This window comes from Micropterus dolomieu, linkage group LG22 (genome assembly GCF_021292245.1).
Source record: "Micropterus dolomieu isolate WLL.071019.BEF.003 ecotype Adirondacks linkage group LG22, ASM2129224v1, whole genome shotgun sequence".
NCBI classification, from domain to species: domain Eukaryota; kingdom Metazoa; phylum Chordata; class Actinopteri; order Centrarchiformes; family Centrarchidae; genus Micropterus; species Micropterus dolomieu.
In genome coordinates, this window is record NC_060171.1 from 9,718,476 (window position 1) to 9,735,883 (window position 17,408).

Below are 17,408 nucleotides of genomic sequence, written 5' to 3' on the forward strand. Positions count from 1 at the left end.
TTAAGGGTGCTTTCACACCTTGTAGTTCTTTTCATTTGGTCCGGACCAAGTGGAGAAAAATCTAATGATACACTGTTGCATTTTAGTTCTGGTCCGGTTCATGTTCACACTGCAGTTTTACAAACGAACCAGAGAAGTAACCATGACGTTACACAGACTGACAGGTAACTTGTTGACTGGACAGTTTTGTCATCCTGCATCATCAGGACTCACGTGGGGAAATCAAACTCCAGTAACTGACAGAAGTTTGTGCAGCACTTTAGCGCTTCTGATATGAATCGCAAAGAGAATCACGAAATGATAATTTATAATAAACATGATTAGTAATGCTAGACACAGTAAACTGTGGTATCGCTGTCACACATTTTTTATGGACTTAATGAACCGACTTTTTATTATAAATTTTTTTTAACAGATTTTAATCTATTAATCAGGGAAATACCTGTGACAAGTAGGCTATACCTTATAAAATGATTTTCATAAAAATCAAGATCGCTGAACGCATTTCTTGGTCAGACGATGGATTTATTAGTGGTTTAGCTTTGGAAATAATGCTCATATCACATCTCTATCATAAAATCCTGTGTTTGGTTCGTTTGCTTGCACACCACAGGGGAACCGCACCAGAGTTTGTTTGAAAGCATACTGAGACCACCTCCTCAAGGTGGTTTGCTTGTTTGGTCTGCTTTTGGTGCGCACCCGAGTGTGATTGCTGCATTCACACCTGGTCAATCGAACCGCACCAAGGGGGAAAACAAGCTCTGGTGCGATTCAGCCGAACTAAATGAGGCAGGTGTGAAAGCACCCTAAGAGTGGTGAGTTAGTAATTTGTAACAAATGTATCTTTCATCCATAAAGTTATCTCTACATCACAGTAACAACTTTATGTCCATTGACTGCCTGAAGGGTAGCTAAAGTTTGGACAGGAGAGGGGAGGCATCAGGAAGAGTGTTTTTCCACCAGTGTTTTTGAGGGTGTGTTGGACTAGCTGCTTGACGAGCGCACATATGCTGTGTCGTCACAGGGATAAAAGGGAAACGGAGGGACTACAAACGAGCTGTTTTCAAACAGTTCAGAGCAGTGTTTTCTGTGGAAGATGGGAACTCCCTTTGGGGTGGTCTTATTGGTTATTTTCACTTTGCAAACCTATTACATGCACAAAAAATAACTTTACCTTTACCTTCATCTTGTTTTGTGTTGATGCTCTGCCATGTGAATTCCCTCCTGTTGATGTCCTATTTAGTAAACAGTAATAGATACTGGAAACTCACAAACAGTGAGGTCAAGACAAGTAAGTTCAAGACAATTCAACTTCGGCAGTGGGTCCTGTCAGAGTGAGGTCTGACAGGGACACTTGCTACTGAACATAGACTGTTTATGCTGCTCCACGATAAAAGAAAAATGTCTACCTGTTAAGAAAAAACAAAAAAAAAAACTGTTTTAGACTGGCTAGGCCTATGTTAACCTGTTGCTCAGAAGGTGCCTGTTATGATGTTATGATTGTGGCTCTGGAATCTTAACTTTTTTTTAACAAGCTATAAAAGGTAATGTCCTGGCAGTGGCAAATATCTTTGGTTTTATATTTGATTACATTAATCTTTAAATTGAGATTTACAAGAAATGTTTTATTGCTACTGTGTAAAGGGAATACTGCTGGTAAAAAACACCTCATTTGTTTAAAGAAAATCGTGCAATTTATCAGGATTAATGCATGGTCACAATAATAGGAAACCTGAACAATAGGGATGGGAATCTTTGGTAATCTTAGATACAATTTGGTTCGATTCCGATTCTGGGTGTCATAATTCAAAGATCCAGAATGATTCATTCAAAAGAAAGGTGTGTGGGGAGGACATATTTTGGCTCTTACTCTAGTGCACTGTGTGCCAAACCATTAACTCTTGTCCTTTGCCCACTGAGCTGAAAATGAAACAGAACTGACAGTTAAGCTAGCTGGTCTTGACAGAAAATAGCATATCACAGCTGAGTGAGAGTATGCAGCTCTTTTATTTAAGTTATATTTTAAAAGTTTAAGGTAACTGTAATAACTTGAAAACATCTTACGGTCTTCTTGCTGTATGACAGTAATGAGAAATAATAAGTTTAATTTACTGACCAACATCACTGGTTAGTAAATAAAAAGTATTGTTTTAGTGTGGAAATGTGTTTCTCATCCTCCTTATAGTTGACTGTCAGTGTACTTTTTCTATTGAGATGACATGAAGCATTTCTGAATACCTTTCTAACACATACAATATGTAAATGTATATGGAAGGATCTTCCTTTACAAACTCATCTTTAGCAAGCCCCATTATCCAAAAACTTGTTTAATTTTTCACAGTACAGCATTGCTCAAAGTAACGGTCCTGCTTTCATGGTGATCCACAGCATAGCTACCAGCAACTTCCCTCATTATTTGGCATCTGGTGAATATTATGAATTACACTTCAAAGGGCTAATTTTGGCCTGACATCCTATAAATAGAACTGAGCGACATGAGGCTGTAAAATGCAGCAGGGATTGCCTTCGCTCACTGTTTTAATGACTTCATTTCTATGCATTGGGAGCAGCGCTGATGGATTTTGATGGCTTGCTGTGCTTTTGTGATGACTCAGTCATGACATCTATAGCACTCATCATGAGGATCAAAGTACTCTGCTTGAAGACAGCCATGTGACAGTTAAATAATTAGTATAAGAGTATTCAGAAAGTGACGTAATGACGCGTAATCTGACCATTTTTCTCATTACCTGTCTTTCACTGTCCCACTTATGGAGAAACTATCTGTTACTATTTGAATGTCAAGGGCAGACCCAGCTTTCTGACATCCTATCCAGAATTGAAGGTGATAGCAGTGATTATTCAGAAATCTATTTCTGTAGCCTGGAATTCAGACCTGCAAACTCGTCACTTTTTGGTGAAATTCCCTTTTTGAATGAAAAATATGGCACCTGCATGCAATATGTAGATCCTTTGGCATAAGAGATGAGTCTAAACACCTGCACTTTTCTGTGTAAAATCATAGTGGGATATTGACATGCATTGACACTTCAGGCCTGTGTGTTGCACTCCAATGATGGTGATTCATTGCCAACCATCCTCAAATATATCAAAAAGAGAAAGGATCAATTAAGAAAAAGTGGCAAGAACCAGCTAAATAAATAATGTACTTAGAGCAATGTAGGAGAAATGTTAATTTCACCTGCATTATGTTACTAATATAGCATAATGCAGTTGGACTTATATATGGACTTGCTACTTATATATCTAGAGACTCAGACTTGAATGTCTGCTCTATGGCTGTGGCTCAGGTCGGTGGTTCGATCCCCGGCCGAAGTGTCCTTGGGCAAGATACTGAACCCCAAATTGCTATTGTTATGTGTATGAATGTGTTAATTTTCTATTTCTGATGAGCAGTGGGCACCTTAGCCTCTGCTCATCAGTGGATCACTCTGTGTAAAGCGTAGTCAGAAAGTCTAAAAAGGCGCTATACAAGTGCAGACCATTTACCATGGATCTTTAAACGTCCCCGAATGCAACAGAATGCTTCAATAACATGTTAAGTTTTGAAATGATTCCTGTACAAGGGTTCTATTTCTGAAATATCATCCTTTTGATCATGCTGGCTAGGCTTGGGTGGTGTCATGGTATAACAGTATACTAGGGTTTTAAGAAATCCTGTTGGTATGACTTTCATTCGCATCAAATATACTGATGCTCCTCCTTCAATTTAACTGATACGGAGATGCTGAATTGAGCTGATGAATGGTAGTGTAGTCCTTTCACTGAGGTGGGTCATTGCCGCGTGAAACTACATCATCGCCATCATCTTTAACACGACAACGTGATAACCTCCTTCACTTTTCCGGCAGGTGGGAGATAATACACACACAGGAGCTTTAGCTGCTGCTTTTATTCACTGACAAAATGTAACCCACGCTCCACTTTGAGTATTAGACACAGGCTAGACAGTATCACACTTGTTACAGTTACTTTAATCACTAGCAGTTCTGCTTTTACGTTGTTTTTTTTAATTTATTTTTATACCGTGTATCGGTAAAATGTCAGGAAGGTATGAAAAAATAGATACCGCCCAAGCCTAATGCTAGCTTACAGGCCTGGAAATTATTTTCATTGTCTTGTTTTTAAATGATGTGTGCACCATTGTTCATCAGGTTTCCCTTTTCTCTCTGCCTCAATAGCATACATCAAGTAATCTATTTTGCAGACAAAAGATGAGAGAGAGAGTGTGTCTTCTTTCCCACTTTTGCCTTTTTTGTATTCCCCCAATGTCTTTGCATCTCTTCTGCCTCTTTGTCTCCGTCTTGTGTCTGTCTCTCTTTCTCAGATAGTCATTCACAGGTTCTTATCACGTATTTAGTCTAAAACAGGTCCTCAGAGACCAGGAAACCAACATGAGTAGGTTACGCAGTGCATAGCAATCTTCTGTACTTAACAATCACAACCCTCTTCTATCTTTCTTGTCACTCCCACTTCCTCTGTTCACTTCTCCCATTTATTGTTGATAGGAACTCGTTGTTTTTGCTTTGGGTATTCATTTCTCTCTAAAATGCGCCCTTGTCATGAAAGTTGATTCAGAAAGAGTATTAAATTCCTCTGAATGCACTGCCAGATATTTCTTTGAAATGTTTACTCGCAAAAGAACAGAGTGCTCAACTAATGTGCAAAAAATGAGAAACTCTGTGAGAAGTGGAAAATCTTCATATAAAAACACAAGATACATTCTGAACATAAAGAGGACGTGATGCATAGATAAGAAGTTTGGAATGAGGTGATCTCTCAAAACAAGTATGTGTAGATATGTCTTGCAAATGGCATGTGTGTTTTATGCATGTTTTGTGCAGAACAGTACTCTGAGTGCTGCTTTGTCTTCTCAAGAAGCTCAGGTAACTCTGCTTATGTTTTTATGTGACAGCAAGTCACTAGTGGCTTATTGCACCTAGAGAATAAATTATAATGAGCACTGCTTTTAAGACCTTTGTTATTACAAATGATATGTTATAGCTGGCAGTTTTACATTGTGCACATACCCTCTGTCGTCTACTTAAAACAATAGTCCAATAAATAATTGAATTATGAGTAAAGACACATAGTAATATCATGAATCGGATATGTCATTAATAGCGTGTAGCATGTGAATGTAGGGTTTTCGTGTATCATATTTCACTAAAAAGATTCATATAAATCCATAACTTATATTGATGACAATATAATGTGCAAAACGTCAAAATAACGTATAAATAAATAATAAAAACTATAAATTCTAATGCGGTCAACAAAAAATACAGCCTCCCATTCACCCTCTCTCTGACCTGCTGGAGATGAACAGGTGCTTAAATTAACTATACAGAAATCCCCACCGACATCCATGTCACCTACCAAAAATGTGCAAAAACAAATAAGCAACCAAATTAACCTATTGAAAAACAACAATTCATTCCAAATTTGCAATAAATTAGATAATGACTCCTTCAGTCTGGGCCGAAGTTGATGCTGACTTTGTGTGAATGGGCTCAAATGTGCAAAAAACAGAAATAGTCATTAATATCCAACCTACATACATACATAAATCCAACATACTTCTTTTGGCATTTAGAAGTAAGAAGAACAACTTTATTATGGATGCGTTCATACCATTTATACAGTTTAAAGCAGTTTTGTATAAATAATTGCATCATTATTAAATTAATACAGTTTTAAGCAGATAAATGTAAAACCTAGTTTACTTTTTGTATTCCAGTAAATGTCTCCTTGTATTCCTTTTATTAAGGAAAAACACATTATTTGATCAAGCGCTGTTTATGTAGTCTCTATAAATTAGTAGTTGACAGTATCACTAGTGGTATAAAATGGCACTTTTGAAATGTTACAATATTTATAATTAGGATATAGTGAAAACTAGGCTGTCTGTATTTTTTCCAAACAGACATAGCTACTGCAAGTGGAAAAGATCACACTAAATGTCTTCTGACTTGTGGGGGCAGGTGGTGTTATAATTTTAGCTAGGTTGTAAGAAATGGAACTCTGCCAGTCTGTTTATGTGTAAAATATTGTAAAGTCTGACCTCGCTATTTCATAGTGTTTGTTGTTTATGTAAAACAGAAGCCTTGTTTAAAAGACAGTAACACACGCCAGTGTCAAATCCATTCTGAAAATGTATTTATATGATGGAATAAGGAGTGAAGTAATGAATTGTGTTGTATGACAAAACATTTACTGGTCTGAAGCTGATAAATTGCTGACAGGTTATTGGACAAGTGACAGTCTCAAGCCCTGTTAAATCAGCCCTTAGAAGATGTTAACAGGTTAAAGAACAGATCTGAAACTGTATGCAGGAATCAGAACTGCAGCATGGCAAGGACTGATAATGATAGCACATTGCTGAGGCTGGTATTGTAGAATTCATTACCATGCTCTTGATCATTAACATTTCTTCTACATTGCTGTAAGTCTGATGTTAAACACAGTATATGTACAATCTATGAGCTAATATTCATCTTGCTATAACTGAATGATTTCAGTTTATTTGTCTCCTTTGTATTATGTCATTTGGCTGTTGTAAGATATCTCTTTGTAGATGAATGGAAACAGCCGACATAAATTGATGAAAGTCTACACTGATCATTTTCGTACGTTCGATCTCAATGACACTTCCTGCCTAACAAGAATGTTCTCCGATCTTGAATAACAAACAGACAGACTTGTCCTTACACTAAAATTGTAATCATGCAGTATCTTGAAAAGTGAATTTAGAATAAAATGTGTGGATGAAAACATCACTGTGTCACAGACACACTGGACAAAGGTTCTACATCTTATTGTCATCCAGTAGATATTATTTACTGTATGCTTGCGGGAAGGTCAGAATGCTGATTTTGACTTTCTGCTCCTGCCTCTGGTGGTAGACTTAGTGTTATGTGCTTGATGGGGTGACAAGGAGACATAGGAAGTGTCAAAGATGGCAGGGGGGTGGCAAGCACACTCTAAAATATAGTAACAGATTTGCTTTTTCCCCAAGTTTATATGAATTTAATATCACTCACTCATCATTATGAAAGCTCACTTCTGTTGAGGAGCTACAGGTGTGATAAGTATAATTTAATTTATTAATTATTATTAATATTAGTATTAGACTTTACTGTCCACCTTAGTGGAAATTTGTCTTTGACACCACAATTAAAATTACATTTAAAAAATACACACAGTTAAGAGTATGACGGTGTACCACCATTAACATACAACAACAGTTGTGCCATAAACAGAAAATGGAAAGCAGAGCAGCAGATGGAAATAAGGTAGGTTACAACCTAGAAGAAACATGTTTAAAGGTGCTTTCAATTTACATTCAGTGCCTGTATGGCATGGGGAATAAAAGATCTCTGATAGATGTTCCGGCTCACCCTTGGGTCCCTGCATCGACGGCTAGATGGGAGTTTAGTGGGTGTAAGGTGTCTGCAGATATCTGTCTGGCCTTCCTGAGTCCCGCCCTGTCAAATACATCGCCAAGCTGCCTTTATGGCTTGCCAATCACCTTCCCTACAATATTAAATTAAATTAAATTTTGGAAAGCTTGTTTTTGTCTTTCATATTCAGGTTGCCATACCAAGCTGTTATGTTAAAATGTAAGATGCTCAGCTTCCTCATTAAAAAGAATCACTGGTTGGCTCTCTTAAAAATACTCTCTGAGTTTACATTAAAACTTAAAGTGTGATAAGTAAGTGGTTTCCTCTGGCCAAATGAGGAAGTATGTAGACCACATTGGTTCCTAAGGTAACTGTTGCTATGGGGCTCTCCCTCTACTGTGGCTATGCACTTTGCTTGCCGCCATATCTCGTCTTGTTGTTCTCACAGTCGTCCTAACTGAATGCGACTTGCGTCACATTGAAATTCAAGAATCAAGCGTTTCTCGTCCATGCAGCTCGTCACCGACTCAGAACAGATAGAAACGTAGTGTCTGACAAAAGTTCAGCTCAAAACGGCGTTGCACGTCACTTGCGGCCAATTAGGACATTCTAATAAAAACAAATGCAATCGAACTGATTGTGTCACTGGCGCATCGCATTCAATTAAGACTCTGTTACTTTGAATTATCTTGGTCTTTCTGTATCATGGAATGCCGAGATTGATTTCTTGACAGTCATATAATCTATAATTCCTTTTAAATTACTACACAGAATCAATTCGACTCATAACAGTTACATGCTTCCTCTCCATTTTGTTGGATATTTTGCTGCCCATCTTCACCTTAATAAGGGAAGGTGTTCCAAATAGTTAGTATCTTAATAACTATTAATTAATTAATTAATAATTAATAGTATCTTCAAAGAGAGATGCTTTTGAATAGAAGGGAGAGTGAAAACAGGGTGCAAAACATGCATAATTTCCTCTCCCTTGATCTCTTTCAACTTGCAATGGACCCTTTGGAGTCCCCTTGTTTTCTAATAGGGCAGACATACGCGGATGCCCTATTAGATAAGGACTTTTTGAACCTTTCCCCATGTGTGCATACTTAAACTATGATTCAGTATTTTATGGTCACAGATTGCACCACTCTCACCAATTTATGTTCTCTACTGGGTTTAGGCTATCAAATATCTTTCTCTCCTGAATATTTCATGACATGATGCCTTCCTCTCATTCAGTGGAATGTGTCATGGCTGATCTGTTGTCGTTGAGGTGGGAGGGATTCTGCGATTTTTATCATTGTGACTATTTAATCGAATCATATGGCCATGTTAAATATTCATTTTAAATCATTGCTGTGCTCTTAAGAAATAAAAGCACAGTGGCTTGTGTAAAGTTAAATTACCTTGTAAATTATGTATAATGGTGTATGTACATGAAATAAAAGATATAGCTCTTGTTCAGAAGAAAATAAATCACACTACCCCATATGTATCTTGTCAGCAGATAATTCCTTGTATGAGACATGAATGGCTTTAGATTACATGTTTATTGCAGTGGCATTGTTATAAACAATTGAAGATAAAACACAAATAAGACAACAAAATGAGGCTGTAAGTTAAGTGATATACTTGTTGTTCCTATAGTCAAAGACAATTCAGTTATTCATTATTTACAAGAACACCTCTCTCAACAACAAACAAGGCTCTCACCAGACGCTGCTAACACGCTAACATTACAACTATTGCACCACTGCTTTTTTTCCTATTTTTTCATGAAGACAATCATTTGCCTCTGTTGCTTTCCTCCAGGCCACCTCATTTTGTTTCCTCTGTACGTTCAACTCTGAAAAGCAGATTCTTTGCATAGCTTAAAACATTTTTACCTCAGTTTGACACATTTTACCTTAGTCTGCAGCCATTTACATCTTTCCATCCACTTGCGATTGCGACCTTTACAATTTTTGCTTTGCATTCAGTCAAAACAAACCTTAACAGTGTATGTTTAGGCAGCCTGAGGAATGATGTGTCAGATGGCTGTTGAAGTTAAATAAAGAACAATCATAACATGTCAAGTTATACTTAGATAATGATGTTTATTGTTATTTCAGACTTTCCTGATTTTGACCAGGTCTTCCTGAAATTTACAATGCAGTCAGGGTGTGTTTTTAGGCCCAGTAACAGTTATAGGGCAACTTGCTTACAAAAGAAAATCAGGCTGTATGTTGAAAATGTAAAGCACAGAGCACTGCTTTTGTGAGTGTAAAATAAAGTGCTAAAGCGGTGTCTCCAAGGGGTTTTGTCATCTCCTTAAGGAATGCGGGAGTGTTCAATCACACCTCTGAAACCTTTCTTAGATACTGTCTTGTCCTACTTGACATGCGAATAACGGCACAGTCAGTGATTGAATCAAAGCCTCTCCAAGTGCCACTCTAAAATCTGATCCCGGAACACATTTCATCATTCTCCCCATGTTTTTTTTTTTTTTTTTTATAAACAAGTCATCTACTGAGTGAACTGCATCTTGTCATGCTGGTGTATGTGGCCACTAGACGGTGGTTTTGCATGTCAACAGCCTTTTAGCTTGATTGCAAGACCCTTGGCTCATAAGCACATAAGAGTCCATGCTGACCACTTACAGGAAAAGCGCACCAGTGTACATCGCATTCATGAGCTGTCTGAAAGCTTTCACATCCACTACCAAATTGTGCTAGTCCAACTGGGCTGGTGGAGCATATTAGCAACTAAGCCGAGTTCTTTAAGCATTAAAAATACACAGTGGATATGCGGATCTAACTGTCCATTCATAGAGGAGAATCTGATATTGGGCAGAGACAGACAGTGGAACATATACTAAGCTGGTTAAAGGTAATAGTTTTGCTCGAGGAAGTACATTTCCACAGGATACACTGCTGCTGTTTCCATTTTTTCCCTCACTTTTATATTGCCTCTCTAATATATTTAAGTTTTCACTGTGATTGTACTAGGAATTTGACATAGCTAAGGGATTCTTCTTAGTCAAAGATGTCAACTGCTTCAAAGTTTAAAATAGCTGCCAATGCAAAAATCTTGAAAACAACTTTAATTTCATAAAGGCACCAGCAGAAATCGATTTACCTTAGAATAATTTTTACAGTTTCTCAATTTCACCAGTAATAATTGCAGAGCTCAGATATTCCAGCGCTGCATATAGAGTGCAAAAAACAATTCAGTGCATTTGCCATTATCACTTTCAGTCACCCGGCTCCCCAAGCTCAACCTCGCTGACGCAGAGGCCCTTTCATATGCTTTGATCCTGTTAATAATTTTTTGCCATGCAGCTGAGGAAGGAGGGCAGATTGAAAAAGCACCAGAATGCTATGCACTGATAGTGGCATTTAGAGAGAGGGGGAGAGAAAGACTTGGAACACTTTGTGGTGTGGGAGTTTCAACAACCCTGTGTTGTCCTTCCCAGACGTTTCCACCAAACGGGGAAAAAGCAGAGAATGGCCTCAAGGCTTCATCTGAAACTGTCCTGCATATGCCAAAGGACAACAATCCTGCCCCGGATAGACAGTAGTTGAATTTGAAACCCATTTTGTTGTTTTTGCCTAAACCTTTGAAAGAAAAATATGTCACTTGTTAATTGAATGCAACTTTCACCATCACTCTCTATATCATTGATTTTAATGTATTTATGATGAATTCTAAGTGCCTTATCTCATCCCTGCTGTCCTTTGCTGTTGGAAAATGTTTTCCTCCTGGACTCCTCCTCCTTATCTAGAGTTGCTCTGGATGGGCTCAAAACAGAACTGGAATCAACACCCCTACTGGTCTGCTGGCAAGGTCAAAAAAGGAAAATATTGGCTGGGGGCGAAAGCAAGCCAAGGAGCTCAACTGTTTCTTCATCCTCCTCTCCACTGGGGTTGGAGATAAATTTCTATGACATTCTTACATTTCTCCATAGAATCTACTGGAGCTCGTACTAGCCTCTTGTTATGTCGTGCCTACTGTGGTCGTGATCAGAAAGCTAAAAGGTCTGTATGTTTCCACAAAGCTAATTATTTGATGCAAGAATTGCTTAAAAGAATGAGTAAAGTATAATTAAGACTACATCCTTCATACCTGGACATTTAAAGGTGTTTTTCTCCAGTCAGCAGTCAGCAGCAGTGTTGATTGACTGGACTGTATTGCAGTAGGACACAGTAATCTGTAACTGCATCTCACAACTCTTTGGATCGTGGAACCTGTGAATTTTCAGCGGAATCATGACTCTGCAGTGTCAGAAATAAATAGGAGTGATTATGAGCTTCTGTCCTTGCTTCCTCTCATATTCTCGAGCAGGATTTGTAGTTTTGTGTCAAAAGGTTATGGCATAGCTTTAGAGACACATAGTCAATGTAGTAGGGGTTGAGGCGAAAGCCATCAACCCCTTGAAATATGTATAAACCCAGCGTCATCCCCTCTTTCCCCCTTAATTCATTGGTAATTGAAGTCATTGATTGATAACCTACTTTTATTTCTACTTTAATAATAGTGGTCAAAATAGACTTCTGTGATCCCAGAGCTCAGTTAGAAATTTGATTTATTCATAGTTCTAGGTAAATCACCATTGTGAAAGAAGAATGGGTCAAGAGGTCAAGACGTGAATCCCGGCGACAACATGTAAAAGGAAGTCATTACAATGACAAAGACCTCCTCCCACCTCCAAGTAGGGCTGCTAATAGTAAAGGATAGAGGAATGGATGATCCTGTTATTCTCCCTGTCACTAGGTGTTAAAAAAAAAATGGGAGTGAAGGATTTTCTCAGTCTCTGATGAAACAGAGTGATAGATGAGGTTGATATCTGTTAGGTGAGGATTGAAGTGTGTGTGTGTGTGTGTGTGTGTGTGTGTGTGTGTGTGTGTGTTGACTCATTGGATTTAAAGGTCCAGTGTGTAATATTTAGGAGGCTGTATTGACAGAAATGCAATATAATAAACTTACTGTAACTATTTCAGTGGTGTATAAAGACCTTACATAATGAACCGATATGTTTTTATTACCTTAGAATGAGCCATTTCTATCTACATACACTGCAGTTCCCCTGACATGGAAGTCACCATGTTGCGCCACCATGTTTCTACTGTAGCCCAAACGGACAAACAGCTTTACAGAGCTTGTTTCGTTTGTTACTACGTTGAATACGGAAGAGGAAGAAAAAAGAGGGAGAAGAGTTTTATCTTACGAGCGTTATCTAACCTCTGTAAGTCATCTTCTACAGTGCAGTGTAAAGGCCGATTTATACTCCTGCGTAGGGTCTACGTGCGTACCTACACCGTAGGCTATGCACGTAGCCATGCATTTATACTTGTGCGTAGGTGTGTCAGTCATTCTGCAATTACACCCCCAAAAGCTAGTCGGCAGTAGCGCTACAGCGTCCACTGTGTTGACTTTTTCCGGCCGAGCAGGCTAACTTCCGGTTTAGCGCTCCGCTAACGTAAATGGGGGTAAAATTGTAAACGTGCGGCTGGTGTAGCCTTTTCAAATGTTACCGACCGAATAGATCACATTCTGATAGCGAAACGAGTCATTTCGCCAGGTTTGCGACGGTCAAATATATTGATTCACTGTGTTACAGCCGCCGTTTTGGCCGCTAGTAAATGTTACTTTAAAGCACGGGGTACTTCCGGTCGGCTCGGAGGCATTGTGAGGCTACCCAGCCGACCAATCACAGAGCTTACGGTCCACGTCGACTCGTCGTGTAGTTACATTTATGAGGAAGTGCACGTCAGGCGACGGCGTAGCCTCTTCGTAGCCCCGTAGCCTATGCCATCACCTATGTCGTCGATTTGACGCAGAAGTATAAATTGCCCTTAACCCATGTGTTTATGTATCTAGAGTATAGAATTCATCCTTGAGCAAAGTATAATTTCATCACCGTGTCCCACAGTCACATGGAGTGATCAGATCACTAATGTTTTCATGGAGCTATGCTTAATCTGATCCCTGAGATAGAGGAGCATCAGCAACCACAAAAGCTACAAAGGCTTTCTGTGTTATTTTAATCCATCTCCCAGGAAACTTTAGCTTGTATCAGCAATCTGTTTTTCGTGAGGACATTCAGAGGGATAATTACTGGCAACTCTCTGGCTTGACTTCATCCCATCCCCCATACTTTACTTTTATCCCACTGTCTTCTCGTCCCTGACTTTATCATTTCCTTCCTCTTCCCTGGTCTAAGAAGTGGCAAGATAGAGGTTTCCTTGGTTTCCTCCTTTTGCTCTGTATTGGTTTATATTTTCTTGTCTATTTTATTTTTATAGCGTATTCTTGATGACATGATCAATTACTTAATGTGCATATTTCATTGAATTCTCACGCATGTTGTAGCCCCTCGTAAAAATGCCCACGGTTAATGCTGCACTCTTGCTTTTTAATGAACTGCTTACCAGCTTTTTTCTCTCTCTACAACGAATGCCCTTGTGGGTCCTTGGACTAATTCCACCCCCAGTGCCCTGTTTTTATTCTGAATCTGGACCCTGGCCCCTAAGTGTAGAAGACATATGGTCCAGATGACAGCACAGATGATGGGGCCGCATAGACTTCACCACAAGATCTGCCAACTGCACTGACATCTGCATACACACACCTTTGTTGTCAATAGGAAATGGTCTCCTTTAGGGATGAAACAGTATGAAAATTTCATATCACGATTATAGTGACCAAAATTATCACGGTTATCAGTATTATCACGGTATTGGAAAAATGTGCCGAAAAAGATTAAAATGTACTGATACACGCAGTGAAACCATTTCAACAAGTTTTACATTGAAAACTACAAATATAATTGCCATTTTGTGTGCATAAAAAATAAAATAACAACAAATACCTTTTGTAAACATGTGAAAATCCTCTAAGTGTGCATTATAAAGATTTTATATTTTATATTATATACATAATACAATGACCCCGTGCACAATTACAGGAAAACAAATAAGTCTTTAGAAGACAGTGACAGTAACTGCAATGAGCCCAACAACTGACATAAATACAGAGGAGTCTGTAGCGTTTCTAGACCTCAGTGTGACTGAAAAATCTCCGCAGCGTTGTCTTCCGCTGTGTTGTCATTGACCCAAACAAACCCACGTTGCATTCTGCGCATTCGTGCCTGCTTCTGGGAGACGCTGGACAGTGTTTGCCGTGAGATTATAATAGCGCGGTTAACCGTACCCGGTTATCATGGTAATTCAAATTGTGTACCCTAATAATAACCTTTGGGAATTTTACCATTGTTTACCGTCAAACCGGTAATTGTTTCATCGCTAGTCTCCTTAAGCTAATTTCAAGAGCTGCACACATGATGACTACGATATTGAAGATATGGCATCCTTTTGAAGATGTTTGAGTTGGCAGGGAATGCCACAGTAAATGCCACTGGTTGCCTTGACATAGATGTCATTCGCATTAGAAAATATGTGCTTGAGGCTCATAGTGCAGCAGAATAATCTGATCTATTTGTTTTGCTATACCAATAGGCATGTTTCCATGCTGTGAAAGTCTGATCGACATGATTAACACAGACAATTTTCAACAATATACTTTATGAAGTAGAGATGCTATACCAATAGGCATGTTTCCATGCTGTAAAAGTATTTTATCTTCACTGTCTGCCAATTTGGTAGCCATTTTTTGTAATTACTAGCTTGTAGACAGAAGTTGTCAGTCTACTAAGTTGTCATACCATAGCTGTTTCGCTTAGCCCAGAGGAATTGATTTCATAATTACTTTTCTTGACCTAGAAATTACGTTTTTATTAAAAGCATGTATTTATGACAGGCATACAGTAAGTCATTTATGTCAAGAGGCTAATGTACTAAAGGCTACAGCTTTGCAAGGAAATAAGTTAAATTTTGACTTCGAATAACAACACTGCCATGTTAACCATTGTAAGTTTATTTTTTTTTTTTTATCTCTGTGTGGGAAAGGTGGCTATCCTCTATAGAGCTGAATTTTTCTCACAGCAAACATTTTGGCATGTCATAGCAGGAAAATCACAGGTGTAATTGGAAACATTAAAAACCATGCCTGTTATGTGAGCTAGTTCCAGGGTCCTGGTATGGTGAATGGTGGTTCACTGGCATGGCTTACTGGGACAATTAATGGAACTGAGTCATTGTTAACGAAATGTGTTTCACCTGTGCTTTTCCTACAATGGCAAGTCTAAATGTAAAATAAAAAGATCTGTTTAGATCTAGTGTTTCACTGTAAAATCAAATTTTCACAATGTGATAAATATGATGTGACTGATACTATTTGGCATTCTGCTCTGAATTTCTTTGCTATAATAAACCTTTATAAAGTCATATTTCACTCACATTAACATTTTAATAGTTCTCTTAAACCTTAGACACAGCTGTAGCCCAACCTCTGAGCTGTTAGCATTACCCAAGGAGATATAAACCGATAAACCACATAGGTCTATAGTTTTCTTTACAGTTGTGTTTCCCCTTTATATCACATTGACCAGACCTGTTTAAACATTTCACCTAGTTCTACAGCTAGGGGGTGTAATAGTAGACCCAAGGAGTGTAACATGCTAAAACACTGACATTTGGCTTTCTGGCTACTGGTTTGCATCACTGGTTCATGCCTTATACTTTGATAGTTTTTTTTAGGGAAAAGAGATCACTTTCTCTGTCTAGACTCACTCACTTTACAAAAACATAAGGCTACTGAAACATCTACTAAATTTGTACTAAGCAGGCCGGTGTTACCTTTGCTCAGGTCCATGATATCTATGGGAGGTTGGCAGCTGCTCCACCCCAGCCCTTCCTGCAACAGATATCGTTAAGAGGCATCATGAAACTGATAGGTCTCTCTGGGAATTCAGTCCCACTGGGAGAATTCAGCTCAACCTCATTCTCTCATTTCTTCCTCTTTTTTACTGTCTCTGTTCACCATGAGAAGTTCTTAATGGGTCTGGATGACGTGACTGTTTTAGTGAACTGCTCACACATGGGGACTGGCTACAATGAGTACTGCTAAAGAGAGGGGAAATTCCAGGTCCCTCTTCAGTCACTCATCCTCTTTTCTTACTTTCCCCTTCAGGTTTTTCTGTTTTGTTTACCTTCTCTTCTTTTAAATGTAAGAAGCCAAGTTGATTATATTCTTACCCTTCTTTTTCCTACCACTCTCCTTCCCTCTGTTTCTGTTCTAAAATGTTTTGGCTCCTTCATCATGAGCCATTCTCACTTGTTCCCTCCCTCCTCACAGAGCACTCAAGCTCTTCCTCCCTCTCTCTGTCTCTCATTCATGCAACAGCTACATATCGACTATGCTTGTCATGTGGCTCTCTACCCCCTTTTGTCTGCCTGGCCACTGATCGGATACACTGCACTGCTTTGTAAGTAGCTAGCCACGTTTTTTTTTGTTTGTTTGCTTTCTTTATTCTTCACCTCCCTCCTCTTCCTGCTGTTCAAGGCTCAAACAACTGTTGCTGTCTGCTCAGTATGGCAGAGGCTTGCTAGCATACTGACAGGCTCAGAGGCACAGACAGACAGGATGATCACACAGGACTTAAGAGATCCACAGACAAAAAAGGCTGTGCATATGGGACAGATTGTATGAAGTGGAGTCAGGGAGAAGCGGAGGAGAGGGAGTCACATGCCAGTCTATGTATCATTATTATCATCTCCTGTCTCAAGTGTCAAGTGCTGACGGGACACCCTCTAATTAAGTAGGCTGTGTGGCTTTGGACAAGCTGGCTCACATGTTAATGACAACTCTTTATACACTGGAGTAGCTGCAGCTTTCTTAGTCACATTTTAATGTTTTGGGGCAACAATGGGAGTGTGTCACCTCTTAAAAATACTTGTGTTTGAGCTTATTAAAAAACTACTTTTTATCTGTTCATGTAACTTAACCTTTCTGAGAAAAAAAATTATGTTTTGTTGTCCTGTTCAGATCTAATCTTTTATATGGTATTGTAGCAGCCTGTGCTTCTTTTTCTCTTCCTTGTGAATA

General features: G+C 38.8%; 1 protein-coding gene across 6 annotated transcripts in view; it reads left to right on the plus strand.

Annotated features, from left to right (window-relative positions):
- Nucleotides 1-17,408, plus strand: part of peak1 (pseudopodium-enriched atypical kinase 1) — a 114,319-nt gene that overhangs the window by 35,706 nt on the left and 61,205 nt on the right. Inside the window, exon 1 of one of the 6 annotated variants that reach the window (XM_046037325.1) lies at nt 3,659-3,872. The exons of 4 other annotated variants lie outside the window; for them this stretch is intronic. The gene's annotated coding sequence lies outside the window, so the exon portion shown is untranslated. Of the gene's footprint in view, nt 1-3,658; nt 3,873-16,741; nt 16,789-17,408 lie in introns of those variants that run through there. One more of the 6 variants, XM_046037326.1, reaches the window with a different exon arrangement.